Genomic DNA, 15,577 nt, shown 5'->3' with positions numbered 1-15,577 from the left:
GGCTCCTTCGCATCCCGTACTTCACCAGGCGTGATGTGTGTAAAATACGGGTCTTTGAGAATGGAAATGTCAACAAAAAACAACCGGTATGATTACTGTATTTAGAAAATATTACTTAGGAAGTCAGAAGTTTGACTTGTTACTTAGAAACTGGCAATATGTGCTTCATATCTTAGCATCAGCGTAGTACTTTTTATTCCTTATTATTTTGTATGGCAATCGAGGGCTTCTAATAGCAGTAAAACCACCAAAAATTATAAATGCTAAAATGCACCAACAATTGAGGATGTTAGTTAGTATGCCTTGGTTACAGTAACAGAACAATTTTTTAAGGAAACTGGAACACATTTACAGCATTGAAATATAATGACAACATCTTCAATATTTTCTATTTAGGAAAGCGCAACATCAATAATTTATCCCTGATTGCATAGGTTAAAGAATCTTTTGTAATGTTTCTGGAATTTCTAACTTGTAGACTTCAACTGTCAACTCAACTTTTCAGGAGCCAGAACTGTCATTGTAAACAAAAAAAAAGTAACGAAAGATGAGCCTTGCACAATGGCAGTATCATAACTCGTGAGTTTTATTCCGAACTGCATGGTAGCTAATGGAAAACTCTTTCTAATACCCCGCTTGGACTACTCCAAGTATAGTTGGCTATACGGCAATTTACATTGGCATCCGGACCGTCTCTACAGTCTGACTCTTTAATTACTAATCCAAACAGCCTCTGCGATCCTCTTGCAGCAAAAGCGCTGGAAGGCAATGCAGGACTTAAACCTAAACCTAAAAACCTCCTTTCTCTGGATCTTTTTTTGCAATTACTGTAATGCAGAAAAAAGAATTGACTCCCCTCTCCTCCCAGATTAATCCGTCAAGACACGTGAAAACTTAGCTTATTATTGTTACTGCTTGATTTATTAAAGGCCTCTATCTGGGTCAAGCGTCCCCCCCTTCCCTTCTTTTCTCCCCCGTCCACCTAAATAAGAGCCCACCCCCTACGTCTCTTCCCTTTGTCTCTCATCTGGTTTTCTGTTTTTGTTAAGAGACACTTGATTAATGGTGCCACTGACAAAGGCTGCGGGGTTCAGATAGGACTCCCTTCGAGGTAAACCAAAACACATGTGCTCCGGAGAACCCCGGGGAACCCCTGAGGCGCCCAGCGAGAGGACCCACTCACCCTACGGTAGTCGGTTTCTATCAAAACGATGACCGATACCTTTTTCTGCTTTGCAAAATGGGTCTGAAATGCAATTAAGTGAAGCAAATCTCTTCAGAAATGTCATCATCTTTAGAATGCTTCACACGACTGAGCCAAACATCCAAATTAATCCAGGCCAAGAAATAGAAAACAAGCTCTGAATATTCACCCTAATCTCATCTAGAACGAGAAGTCCCCGTCTTAACCTCAGCCTTACGCGAATAGAGCCTCCGCCCAACATTCGGGTGTCCTTTGCCAACGTAAGCAGGGGAATCGGTGTGCGGGTTTTTGGAGGCCCACGGATTCAGGAGACCGTGCAGCTGGTCAGCAAGGTCAGTGTCCAACAGTAACACAAGAACCTCTACACACCCAGAAGAAGGACGGACGGAGGACTTCTAAAGAGAATGCCGCAGTCTTTGGCTTTTTCTATTTCCCTCTGGCTTCCCCATGGGATCATCTTGAGGCCTTCTTCTGGCTGGATGGGGATTAACTGCGGCTTGTGGACAGCCATGCAAAGAGTCAGGCAGCGAGCAACCATGCCGTAACTGAACTCATCCAATAGGAGAAGAAAAAAAATCCAACTTTTCCCTACCCACACTGTATTATTGTTGATCCAGTTAGCTTGTTTTCACACTCGCTATGTCTGGCTTTGTTTCAAGTACATTCCAACCGGAAGAATGACTGTTCCTTTAACTAGCATCTACTTCAAGACTACACATAACTACATGGTTCAGATGGAAAAATGTATCCAGCTGCAGCTTTTTCAAACTGGAATATAAACTTTGTGAATCGCCATAGCTTACAACCGGGTGTTCTGAAGTGGACTATGCCAAAGGGAGAAGGATTTCCGGCCTCAAACCAAGATTGAATATGGAGCTTTAAGGTCGCCATTGAAGATGCAAGAAAAAGTATTTTGATTCGTGGTTACATCACTTCAAGATTTGAAAGACTCGCCTATCTGAACCACCTCAGATCCCACATTTTGTAAACACGGTCCGCCAGTTTGATCTCTCTTCCCAACTATGTGCCTTCCTCAATTGGACTTGGAATGTCCCATCCCTTCTACCTTGCTTCTTGTCACCCTGCCTCCTCCCGCTTTCGACTTTCCCAGTAGTCTCATTAGTTGTGAAGCCGGCTGCGTGTGGATGTGGGTTCTCTCAGGCAAAGTCTCGCTTGACTAAACATGCCACTTGCACTACTAGAAGCCCGCACTCTATTATTACCAAAGAGCTGTCAGACTCTAAAGTAGCCTCCTGTTGCTGCATGCTAGGTGAACACAGGGTGGCGGTTGAACAATGGCGTGCTTTTAACGCCCGTGTTGTACAAAATGTTATCCCTACGTGCATTTATAATGTAAAACCAGTCAAATAGGGATATTTCCAGGGGATTCTCATACTTACATCTACTTATACTACTATCTAGGATAGTAGTTGTGTATCACCACTTTTCAAGCTGTCATTGCATCAATTACTTTTGTGTTGGCTATTTTTCGAGAATATTTTTACTTCTGCAAAAATATTGGAATTGGCGTTGGCCCATAACCGTTCCTGCTGGTTTTCACACTGACCACATTTGTCATTTTTCCATGAAGTCAGCCCACCTATGTGGGATTCTACTCTGTCTTTCTTTTCCAATGAGTGACTGATGTATATGTAGGTGTGTGTGTGTGTGTGTGTGTGTGTGTGTGTGTGTCAATGTTTTGCTAGTGTCCAGTTACACAGATGATGAGGCTGTGTGTGCAGGAATGAGTTCTCTACCATCAGTGACCCCTGGTAGGTCAACATGGACTACCACATGAATCCTAAATGTCAAGCTTGGACCCCCTGCAATCGCCCATTGACTGTTTCTCTGTGGGTCACGTGGCATTGATATATGCCGACTGTCTTTTTCACCTGTTCTTATAACTGAAATAAGTGAGAAACTACAGATACAACCATTCAGACTAAAGACTAACTATCCTTTAATAAGACCGAGCTAGAAAAATCCAAGTAGACGCTGTCCCCAGATGACTCATGATGTCCTCCCATTCAAATTTACATGTGATTAAACTGGGCAAACATTCGGCACCTTTGCCTTGCCTCCTTTCATAACTCAAATAGGGCGACAGGTCCGGACATTAATAACATGGCATGTGTCTAGCTAATACCATTACTTGTTCTCCACATTGTTATAGAGCGCCCATCCATTTTTTTGCCAGACACTCTACACACTTCCACACCCAACTTGTTTACAAAGACCTGTCCTCATGATGAATAAACAGGGACGTGTCCGCTTTTTAATGACGGTATATACACGGACCCGCCCGCTTGAATATTGACAGAAAGATTGAAGGCATTCTCAAGTGGGGCTCCAACATGACGCATGACTTTGTAACCCCTCCTCTTCTCCTCTCCTGCCCTTGGTTTTTTACCCTCCCACCTCAATACCTTTCTGTTCCGCTTTTATCTATCATAGACGCCGCCCGGTGCTGGGATTTGTCCAACCATAAACACATTCATCAGCGCGGTCCAACCGATAGGGAAAACATCATTTATACCAGCGAAAAAGAACCTGACGATGAAAAGCCGGGGATGTCGGAGAGTCTCGAGAATATAAAAATGGCGTGCAAATGGGTCGCTAGGTTTACAGACGCTTGCTAGCTAGCACTTTAATGGTTTAGTAATGTTTATATGTATGTGAAGTTGCAGTTTTTCTCTTGCATTTGTATCGATTTTAGTCTTGTGACATTGCAATATATGATTTAATTCTTAAATCTTGTCATACTATGGCCTTTCTCTCTTCATTTTCCATGCCATTTCCTAAACCAATAGCTTGGATGATAAAGGTTTTGGAAGGTTTATTGTGATAAAGCTGTACACGAAAGTTGAGTTGGGTTTATTGGCTTAGAACACTCCTGAAAAATCAGTCTGAATACTTTGTGGCTAACGAGTATAGCATAGCATCTTAGAAAATTAGCAGTTGACCCACTCGCAGTGTAAAGGTGGTGGCTCTTTACCCGAGGCGAATGTCTGAGTGTATCTTCTGCCTGGGGAGAGGAATGTCAAGGCTAATTGATTCATGCAATTGTCACCCACTTGATTGATTGCCATTTCGCCATGTTGTTTTTTAAAAATTGTCTTTAACCATGTCATTCCATTACTTTTAAAGGTGTACTCGGTCGGTAAGGAGGGCTGGAGAGTCCATGGCGCCCCGAGCACCGTGCTCCCTCCCTCCCTATCATCCGCCAGCCTTCACTATGTCCTGATAAATGTCTTTTTCTTAAAAGAGAGCCTTTTAACGTAGATTTGTATGTGCGCTAATGCGGCGCGGGGCCCCGGCTTTGGAGCTGGGAGGCAGGCAGACTGGAAGGCAGGCCCGCAACCTCGACCCTGGCATCATTTGTTTGGACGAGGCGCCGTCAGCGCCTGTCACGCGCTCCGTGATGAAGTGTCACTTGGTAATTGTCCCCACCAAGCAGCCGCATCTCAAGGGGTTGATGGGGGGAATTGAGAAGGGGGGAAAGCAGGGAGCTGACAGAGAGAGAAATGATATTGCAAGTCCCTCCTCCCGTTTTCAGACTTCCTACAGCTGCGTGCAAAGCGTTGCTGCGTTTTTTACGTTCCTGCTTCGGGCCACTGACTCCTAGGGAACTCCGACCAAGGGCCGGCTTGCGACATAACCTGGATTTGTGCACTTATTCTACATTTCCGTTAGTCCAAATAGGCTTTAACTTGGCGCTGGTTCTGCCTTTTAGCCATGTTGAACCTTTTTTATACCTTGTGTTAAAGCAGGAAGTCTGGGTCTGCTTTTGGAAAGAGTTTATTGAAACCCTTTGACCATAACAATGCCTCCTGCTCATAAAATGGAGCATTTTTTTATGTCTTTGTGTAAGGAAAAGCTTTCACTGGCCACTAGAGTAGCTATTTACTGAGGAAATCCATAGTTGGTCATAAATAGGAACCTTTTGGTTAACTTTTATGATAAAAAGCGCTTCTGTATAGGGTAGAGAATGAAGGCAATATGCCCTCCAAAAGCATGCGCCTGTCTCCGGATGATAAATGGACTTGGTGATTAGTTAGTGAAGGAGGGAGGTGCACTGCTTGGACCCTTTAATGGGCCGTAATTTGGAAGATAACTGTATTGTCCTATCTCTCTTGACATTTAAATCTAATCAGACCTTCCTCGTTAGCCATGGTATTCCAAAACGGATGGGTCCGGGAGGGATTCAAAAGCAGCTAGCGTAGAAAGGGGAGGAAAGGGGAAGAGAAGGGATGGCCTCTACCGGTAGAGGTACTGTTCTGGTCCAAACAGGGACTTGGATTTATGCCACCTTCATTTAAATTGCCTTGAACTGTTTTACGGATCCTTTAGGCCTTGGTCATTTCTTTATCGTCATATTGTGTGATTATCGTTAGTGGCAAAATGGTGAACTTGATTCCGAAATCATTTTCATTCGGAAAAAGGTGTTTGGAATTGTTTCTAAGGGTAGACGAAGATCCTGGATAAGAGAAGAAGACAAAAAGGCAAACAGGCACAGACCGGCCGGCCAATTTCCTCAGGCTACAGCGTCCCACCGAGTGGAGAAGTAGGGCCTCCGTCAACGAGAACCATCTGGTGCCGGAGGAAGCGATTAGACTCGGCAACACCGCCAGCGAACAAGTGTTTTGTTAAGCAGCGGCGAGATAGCGAAGGGAGAGGGGGGTTTGCCGGAGAAATATTGACGCCACGAGATCTGAGGCGCTTGGTTGTTGCGCTAACGCTCCACGCGGGACTTATTTTGGGCACAGCGTGAATGTCTTGCTTTGTGATCGGACACTTTTAGCCACAACGGCGTGAAGACAGATTGCAGACAAAAAAAAAACCCAGCGTTGAAAATATGAGGGTTTGAAGACTGACATCCAAAAAATTTCTTGTACAAATTCATCACAGGCTTCTTGTAAATCATAGAAATATATATTTTTTATACCCTCATTGAAGGATGGCTGGGATTTTATAAAAGTAATATAGCCTACTCTTTAAATGGCTTTAAAGTAATGTCAGAGTATAGCATATTCTTGGCAGAATTCTACTTGGAATTTTTGAAGAAAATTGCCACAGGGTTTTGAAAAAGTTACGATTCAACAAACTTTTGCAAAGTGGACCTCAATCATCTCAGAAAAAGCCGTTCATTTTTTGCTATTATCTGTTTTTTTTGCATTGGAATGAATTGAAATGCTAGTTAGCCATTCTAGTCGTCTCATAAATTGGATTAGACGTCTATCGCCGTCAAGGACTTAACGGCAATTAGCACGCCGCCTATTTTACTGGACACGGCACCCTCGTGTGTGTAGACTTTGCAGGCTAAAATGTTCATCCTCATTTGTCTGACCTTTTTACTATAACGGCTTGTCAGCTCCTTCTTGTCTACCTTGTTTTTTCTCACCCGGCACGTGTCACGGTGGTGGTCCAAAAGTTCAATATTGAGCTGCGGGAACGAACGTGTGGCGGCGCCGGCCGGCAAAGATGATGAATACACACCTCCACACATTTGGTGGCCACGGTTGAGTGAATGTTGGCTGGCGAATAGTCGGAGTGATCACACCTGATGAAATGAATGCCGCTGGAGGATTTGCGTGGGCGACTTTGTTCAGATCAAAGAGGTTCAAATGGACATTTTTAGGGCATTTTTTACAGTGTGGATTGTGATAGGTTGAAATACATCATAACAATAACTTGTTATTGTTATGTATAGGTATAGGTTTAGGTATAGGTATAAGTATAGGTATATGGATATGTATATATATATTTCAGTAACATGCTTATTTATTTATATATTTATTCACATATTTACTTATTAACTTACTTATGACCTATCTATTTATGTCTAAAATGTCTTTTGCTGTGTTTGTATTCTACCCAAAATTTCCCGAATACAGGATGAATAAAGTTATCCAATTCAATCCAATTTTAGCATCCAACTGCATGTTTTTCTGGCTTTAAAAAGTGTTTTTTAGTTTGAGTTAATCAGAGCGATTAAAAAAAACTCCAATTAAATAGGCCAAGTACATTAGTCTGTCTATCCTTGGATATATTTGTGTGTCTCTTAATCTTTTTGGTATTATTCCATATCTTATATAAGTTGATATTCTGTAGTGAAACTTCATTTCAGTTTTATATCACTGTGTGTCTATCATTCATTATTGATATTCCACATGCCCAGATTGCATTGAAGTGTTGATTTTTTTCTTCTCTTCCTCTTCTTCCGTCTCCATCCTGGCATTTGGGTCTTCTAATTGAGTTGGCGTCATTTGAATAGGCAGCAAAGCAGGAACAGCAGAGAATCCTGCCATTGTTTTCCTTGCCCTCTTCTCAAAGGCCTGATGTTTGCGTGCGAGGGGGATTTCTGCAGCCAAGAGGGGGTCCTTTGGGCTCACTTTTTACACTCCACATCTCTCTTTCATAACAATTGCTCCACTCTTGGTTCTGTATTTTCCTCCCTGTGAAGTAATTTCAGATTTTTACATCCATTTCTGCCCACCGCTCTCATTGTATCGGCTCCCGGACCACGCCATCTAAACCCGAACACGCACAACAATACCTGGCAACTAATCCCCCAGCATACTGCAGTGCCGTGCTGAGGTAGCGATCCGTCAGGGGCGAGGGAGGCTGTGTGGTCTACTTTTTGGAATGCGGCAGGCACATCACCGCTTGGCTTTTTGCTTCTCGCCTCGAGGGCCCTTCGGGCAAGGCGCGTGTACGCGGGGGTGCACAAGGACGGGTTTCAGAAACTGGCAACTTGCGTTATTTTGCAGCAAGAAAGCAAGAGAAGAACTGATGGGGCAAAAAGATAGATGTACTGTATTTTTTTCAGGCTAAAAATATTAGTTAATAAAAAAATACACAACATTACAAGCTATAGTTAGTCCGAGTCAAATAAATCAAAGACATAGAAAGTCCAGGTCCAGTCAGACTATGTACAGAGGGCAAGTTCTACTCCTGAAATTTCGGTTCTTCTCTAGTTTCACTTGCACAAAAACTCTATTGCAACGTGAAATATGAAACTGCGGCAGTTGCATACTCACACTCGCACATCACCATAGGTAGATCCCGGCTATGTGTGTGCGTGTCTTTTGTTCTGTCTGGCTGTCCTCTTGGCACGTAAATCAGAATGGATCTCATTATCCAGCTGGGTCAGCTCGGCGGGGCCCGTCTGGCGGGAGATGATAGCTGCTAGCCCAGCGCTAGTTTATTCCTATTCCTATCATTTCAAGTCCACACCCCCCGCAAAGCATTAGCTTGTCCAAGGTGTGGCCCGGTTGGCAACAACATGGTTTGATACCCCTCCATGTGACAGATATGTACCAAAAAATGTCATTTCCTTCTCTTTTGGCATCCCACTTAAAATTCCAAAGAAACTCCGCCTCTCAAACGCCGTCGGTGGCTTGTAACAAGGTTAGGCCGCTCGCCATTTGTTTGGATATGACCATTACCACAGCCAATTACTGGATAGAAGGTTTGATTAAGAGAGGCCCAGGGCACAACCCCCTCTCTCCACTGATCCACTTCTCCACCTGACTGACTGATGCAGCTAATAAACTTTCATTTAAGCTAATGTTGCCCCATTTTTTTATGTCTCTCTCAGTGTCCTCCAGTTTCCAGAAGACGGGCGCGCCCAAGCGATCGATGTGGGCAGCTTGGCGGCCGGCGAGTCGCCCGCTCGGCTGAACGGCGTATCGTTTAATCAGTCTGAAGTCCAAAGGCGGAAAAAGCGGAGGCAGACCAACAGAGGTAGGCACAAAGTGTCATGATTATGTACAGTGGTTTGTGTTACATAAATCAAATAGTGTTGTGCCATGTGAGTCAATTGAGTGACCAAAAACAAGACGGTAAGTGAGACTGGTTTAAAAAATATAGGAAAATAAAATCTGTCAACTGTTCTTTGCCGAAGAGTAGGGCTATTTTGGAATTGTCAAAATGGTGGTCTCCATTGGGGAAGTTTATTTTATTGTTTATGGGAGCCCAATATACAAAGAAATTACTCTTTCCATATTTATATCGTTTAGAGTTGGTGTATCATTTTTTGGTGGCAAAATTAATCACATTTTGCCTCACAATCGTGCAGAAAATGTAAGAAAATCAAGTACTTTTACATGTTTTTTGTGTCATTATCGCTGCCTTGAAGTTACACATTTTTTAACTCCGCCCCAACTTCCTTATCAGTCTGTAAGTAATTGGCCACCTAAGACTGGCTCGCGAGAAGGTCAACAACTTAGCGAGGTTGGCTAATTGAGATGATCTGCTCATGTGCCACCAATCCAGATCCATTAAGCGCGATTAAGAGTCGACAAGTATAGCGCCGTAAATCAAGGTCATCCAGGACAGACCAGTTGACTGGACTGCACTCCTATTTTGGAGAAAATTGAATACTTTTAAGTGCACTTTATAGTCATAAAAATACGGTATTATGCATTTTTGCAAAAAAAAATCAGTTTGTGAAAAAAATAGTAGTTTTGATTGTTGTTCCCATCTCCATTTAAACTCAAAATCCCATCCACTAACATGAGAAACCTTCCGAGTGCTCATCCAAAAGTCAGCATGGGGACATGATACGATAGGTGAGGCAGTCCCTGGCACTATTTTATAATAATCCAAGCAATAACAATAAATCCCTCGGGCTAATCATTTACTCACCACTCTTCCCTTCCCCGAAGCCATAGCCACGGCGCCTCACCCCTCCGCCATCACCGCCTTCGCCGCCTTCAATTACGCCATTCATCATGTGTCTTATCTGCCGAGTGCTTTGATTGAGCGTGCGACATTGCAAACCTCCTTTACAAGTGTGTGTGTGTCTGTGTGTAGCTTTTTTTGACAAGACCGGAAGCATGTATTTGGCAGCGACAGTGCATTGTTTCGTGTGTTTTTTTGTGTGTACCAGAACCCACAGCACGTCTACTTGAGTGTATAAATCAAGGCAGATAATCGTCCCACCCCCCCCTCTACCCGATTCCCCATCCCATCCTTCTGATCCGCTCCGTCTCCGCCATGGCCATTTTTCTCTTCTTTTTTTTAACCTTCTCCTGTCCCATCTTTCCTCTCGTTTCTTCTTTAGAAGCCATTTGTCTGGGAATAAAAAGGGAGGGGTCTCATCTCCAACAGCAGCGCCGAGCATTGGGAGACAGGCGACAAATTTTAATAAGCAACTGGGTGCTGTAATTTAGCGGCCTAGGAGGGCGATTAGGTTGACGGATGCCGAGCTGGTCTAATGGCCCCTGCCGAAGGCTCCCGCTCCAAATTGGTAGTAATGAAAGTTTTGTGCAAATGGAGAGGGAGGTAAGAGAAAGAAAGAGAAACCTTTTTGTCGCTCTCTGTTAGGCTGCAGTCTTGTCTTTTGTTTTTTTCGGTCCCGTACGTTTGGCTTTTTCCGTGTTGGATGCCGTTCGCCATTGTTCAAGACGCCGCCCGCCACTCTGCCTCGTTACCAAAATCGATGAAGACCTCATCTGCTGTCTGGCTTCTTTTCTCTCTTTCTAGCGCTTTATTGATTTTCAGTTGTTCATTTCCTCCCTTCTTAAGAGGCACCGATTATTCTCATTTTCAGCTCCACTTGAGTAGTTTTCCGCACTGGGAAAAGTCTTTCTTCATTTTATAGTGGACTTCATCTGGAGGAGAAGTGACTGAAAAAAAGCTGTTTTCTAAAAATGTCTTTATCCAACTATTCAATTTGTACATAACAGGCAAAATATAACAAAAATGGATCCCCAAGTTTCACTTTAGGCTTTTTCCTATACTTTTCTGGCCTCTAAAAAGTCAATTTACTTCTTTTCCCTGTGATTTATATTCCTATATTTCTAGATTTGTACATTGCTAGTGAGCCACATATCTTTTGGTGTAAATATCTCATCACGTAAATGTTTCTCGTAAAAGTTTGAGCCGCAAATATGACGCTTAGTTGATTCCTGAGGCTGATAGTTATCTATATTGTCCAAGTAAAACACACTAGGAATTGACTTCCCCGTTTCAGACTACCCAAGGAAAGTAAAAAAACAGTGGGAGGAAAGGGCTGACGAGAGTTGACAGGTCGCCGTGTGGCGCCCGGTTTCCTCAGATGAGAAAAGGGAAAACAAAAGGTTTGAAGGAAGGGGGCCCTCCTTCAAGACCAAAACTATCCTCCCATGGGCACAGTTTGGAATAAGGAAATAGCATAAAAACCACAGAATAAGATATTACATATAAAATTATTCACAACAAGCGAATGTTTACTCAATTTGAACTAAATTATCCCCATTTTTTGGACAATTATTTAAAAAATACATGTGTATGTGACCTGCAAAGTACTTGCCAGTTTCAAATCCCCATCCATTCCTCAGCTATTCTCCCTGAGTCAGGACTACATTAAATAAAAACACGTAGAACACAGATAGCATTTCTGGCCAGCCCGATTAAATTGAGAGATGAGCCACTTTTATTTGAAGTTACACCTTCCCAGATTAATAAACCAAGTCCAAGTGCACAGAACGGGATGAGATCAAGGCATCTTTCTGCATTCCTCAGCGGCTTTCAATAGCCCGAGTGTAGCACATTATGAAAAAAACAATTATTATTGGCCTAGGCGGGCCTTTTGGGAGACTAGGCAAGTTGTAGAAAATCCCCAGAGAGGCCCCATAATTGCCTCAATTCACCTAAGGATGCTCATCGCTAGCTAATGCATTCAAGGTAGCAGCGGATTATCTCTACGGCGGCGCTACTCCGTTAACTAGCTTCCAAATTCCCAACAAGCAAGAAAAAGCAGCTTTTTTGTTGCTTTTTTTTCTTCTTCTCCTTTCCCCGTCCGCCTTTCTCCAGACTCCCACACTTTCCTTTCTTCACCCTATTTCTCTTAAGATGATGCTGCGGCATCTCGCCGGCTGCCACTTTGAGTTAGGTGCTGATCTATCATTAATAGCTTTATTAGCATTTTCCTTCTCCCGAGGTGCTTTTGTGTGCGATTCAAAGTAGAACACGGATGCCGGCGTCATTACGCAAGGAAACATACCCAATTCTTTCCATGACAAAATGACGGGGGGTTGAAGAAGAAGAAGAAATAACGGCAATACATTTTGACACTTCCCAATTTAGAACATGTACGTACCTTTGTTCCCAAGCGCAGCTGTCGGTAAAGTTTCTCAACTTTTATTTCCCGGCTAGATTCCTCCGCAATATCTGGGGAAACTTTGAAGGAATATTAAGGCGGATGTCGACCCATGCTTGAGGGAACATTATTGATCTGTCAAGTCTGATTTGGAGGCGTGAACGCTGACAGTTGAGGCACCTGAGCCTACAAATACGTTTATCTCCAGGCTAGGGTAGTTTATCCCATTGCCTCCATTGTCGACTTAGTTTTTTTGTCTTGACTCTTTTTCCACCAGCCTGGAGAGTTTGCCTATTCTTCAGCACCCTTTAACGATGTGGTTCCTCAAGGGTTTTCTTGTCCAGAATTTCTACTGTATGTTGTTTCTGTCCCCTGATAGTCAAATTTTGAGTGTATTTTACCATGCACAGCTTCATTTTAATATTAACTGTATGTAGCAGTAGATTTATTTTTAAAGTACTCTACCATCATTTCCAGCTCTTGTTGGCGCCCACTTTTCACATATAAGCAGTTTTGGAATGTAACGGATGTCTTAATCCTGCGCTATATTGAACACATCATTCAGAAGAGTATGACAAACAATAACAATGGATTAGAAGCGTCTTTCATAAACTGCTTGTGGCTATTTTCACGCCTACGTTTGGCCCACTTCAATGCCTCTTTTCCAACGTACGTTCCCGAGTTATATCACACGATCTGAGCCAGTGCAAAACGGTAGTAATATCATAATCCATTACAAGAAGCACCTACCAATCGCCCTTGTTTTGCTCGTATATCTCACGTTTCCTAATTTCACAAGCCTTGAGATATGAACTGGGGATGATGAGGTGCTTTTGAAGATCCCGGTACTACCTTGGACTGAAAGATGGGGTGGAGGAGTGTCTTCTTCTTACGATAAGTAACGTGAGGATGGAAAAATGAGGGCCATACGGTAGAGGAGCTGATGGGAAAGAGACTAATGGCATGCCAGTGTCAGAAGTGGTCATGTGCTGAGGAAGGAGTATAGAAGATGGAAGGAGGCCTTGCCTGATAATCTGTTTACCTCCCCGAAAAAGGCTTGAGGCGCCTTTCTGATTAAAGTTCACTCTTTCATCTATCATCTGCCAGACGTCGAGAAGCTTGGCAATCCGCCGATACCGAAGGGCCATCTAACACCCCGCAAATTTCATATCCTTCTCCTTTGTCTTTCTCTGGAGATTTGAGGAAAACCGGCCCCTAGGAGTCGTTCTTCCGTCTCTCTCAACAATGTTTTCTTTTTGTTGGAATGCTGAGTCGGTAGATGTGTCGTCCTCTTACCTTACTTTTCTTCAAAGCGCCTCTGCTTCCGCGTTTCGTCCCGTGACGCGCTTTGCCGACGCCGGGCTTTTAGCACCTGCAGCATAATACAATTATAGGCATTTGGGGACATGATATTGTCAGCGGCGTTCTAAAAATACCTTCACAGTCCGCAGAAGCGCCGCAGGATGTGCTGAAGCAACAGTGGCGGCGATGCAATGTTCTGGCCACTCGGGTACAAGTGCACTTTAAAAGCTTTTTGCACCCTCCAAGGCCTTGCCGGTCGGTGTGAGTGAGGACATTCGGGTGGACTTAAAGACGGCAGGCGTTGATAACGTAGCTTGGACCTTCTTTGTTTTGTTTGGAGTTGAAGGGGATTTGATGTAATCGCCCTTCAGATGTGAATTAATCTTTGTCTTTTTTTTGTACCATAGAAGGCCATTTCGATAGAGTAGTATTTGTATTTTTTTTTATAAAACTGTTAGACTTTATTTGACAGATACTTAGAAACAGCTAGCTTGCACTCCTGAGTAGCTAACATTAGCTTGGATTTGCAACCCTTTTACTGTGTTCCTACCTAAATTGTCAATCAAGACTTTGGTCATTTTCTTAACAATTATGAGAGGAATGAAGAAGTCAAGGTTTGTTTTTTTGCAAATTTTGATGCTTCAGAGATCAAGTATGTTAATTGCTATTGAGTTTCAGGTATGAAGAGAGAAGGTCCTTTGGCTATTTTTTTTTTTTAGGGAACTACACAGTCACCTCTAGAGCCAGCTCTTGTTGATATGTTGGAATTTTTTTGGTAGAAAATCTTGCAGTGGAAGAGTAGCTTTGTTAGGGAATATTTTGTAAACTAGTGGCATCTTCATATTTAACAGTATTGTTCCAGTTCAGGCGTTTGTGTTTATTTTTAATATCTTTCAGTGGTGGGAAGGCGGGATGCTCCTACCCTAGTGTGTCCGCTAGAGTGTTACATCACACCGGCGTGACAAAAAGGCACAGCTGAATTTTGGCGGGGTGTGGTAGGAACCCAATTGTGGCCCAACAAAGGCAAGTTAAGTGGATAATAACTTTTATTGCGGTTTTCTGGAGCAGCAAGATTGGTCTGGCACGAGGCAGTCCAATCCAACTCGTTGTGTGGGACTTTTAGTCTCTGTGGTTTCGTGAGAGAGAGACACAGGATTTCCAGTTGGAGATGCAGAAAGGATGTTCGGGGAAGTGGCCCGACAAAAGACACTATCACTTATTGACTCAAGGACGTCAATCCAGGTAAGGCTGGGGCAGAGTTGGCGAGTAAGTAGGGGGGAACGTAGCCAGGCGAGAGATTAATCAGGTCCAGAGTAGGAGATCAATCTGAGGAAAGAACATTGGAAACTGGACGGTCAAAGCAGCTGGTGACGGATATTCTGGTTCGATTGTAGCAGTTGAGGGTCTACCATTTTTACAACCGTTATTTCAACGGGTTAATCGGCGTACTTGAAAGTTATTTAAGGCCCATTTGCAGTGATTTATCAACGTAAAGTCTAATTGTTGTTTATGTATTCTCTTTAGTTCCTCTCATTAACCAAATCTCTAGTCATCTGAAAAAGTCTGCACTTAAATGAACCATCATTTGTTATTTCAGCAACATGTCTGAAATCGGTAGGCCTTTTTTTGGGTGAGTCGTCAGATCAAATGTACTTTTTCTTCACAAGGCTATTATTACGCTAGCTCCTTTGCACACCCTCTGTGACGTCAAAGCGCCATCATACAAACAGTAAATGATGGTTTCTACCCCACAGTGAAGCTAATCTTAGATTTCTCCTGTACTCCGGTCGAAGTCTGACCGAAAACCCCGTCATTAGAGGAAGAGAAAACATGGACAAACGTTGTTATTACCAGGTTTTGTCCATTTCTTTTAACAATAGTGCATTGGATGTCCTGATCTTGCCTCTCTACTTAAGAGAAACCATTGATAAGGAACTTCTACTCTTGACAAACCTTTTAACAAGAGTCGATAGTCAAAGATTTCT

The 15,577-nt window shown here is 43.2% G+C and overlaps 1 protein-coding gene across 3 annotated transcripts in view; it reads left to right on the top strand.

The window, feature by feature from the left end:
- Positions 1 to 15,577, top strand: part of raraa (retinoic acid receptor, alpha a) — a 119,742-nt gene that overhangs the window by 26,576 nt on the left and 77,589 nt on the right. For 2 of the 3 annotated variants that reach the window (XM_077738773.1, XM_077738774.1), the window contains one exon: positions 8,805 to 8,950. The gene's annotated coding sequence lies outside the window, so the exon portion shown is untranslated. Of the gene's footprint in view, positions 1 to 8,804; positions 8,951 to 14,740; positions 14,835 to 15,577 lie in introns of those variants that run through there. The other variant, XM_077738775.1, reaches the window with a different exon arrangement.

Source organism: Stigmatopora nigra, chromosome 18, assembly GCF_051989575.1.
Source record: "Stigmatopora nigra isolate UIUO_SnigA chromosome 18, RoL_Snig_1.1, whole genome shotgun sequence".
NCBI lineage: Eukaryota > Metazoa > Chordata > Actinopteri > Syngnathiformes > Syngnathidae > Stigmatopora > Stigmatopora nigra.
Note: the sequence above shows the minus strand (reverse complement) of the source record. Positions and strands in the feature narration are given on the sequence as shown.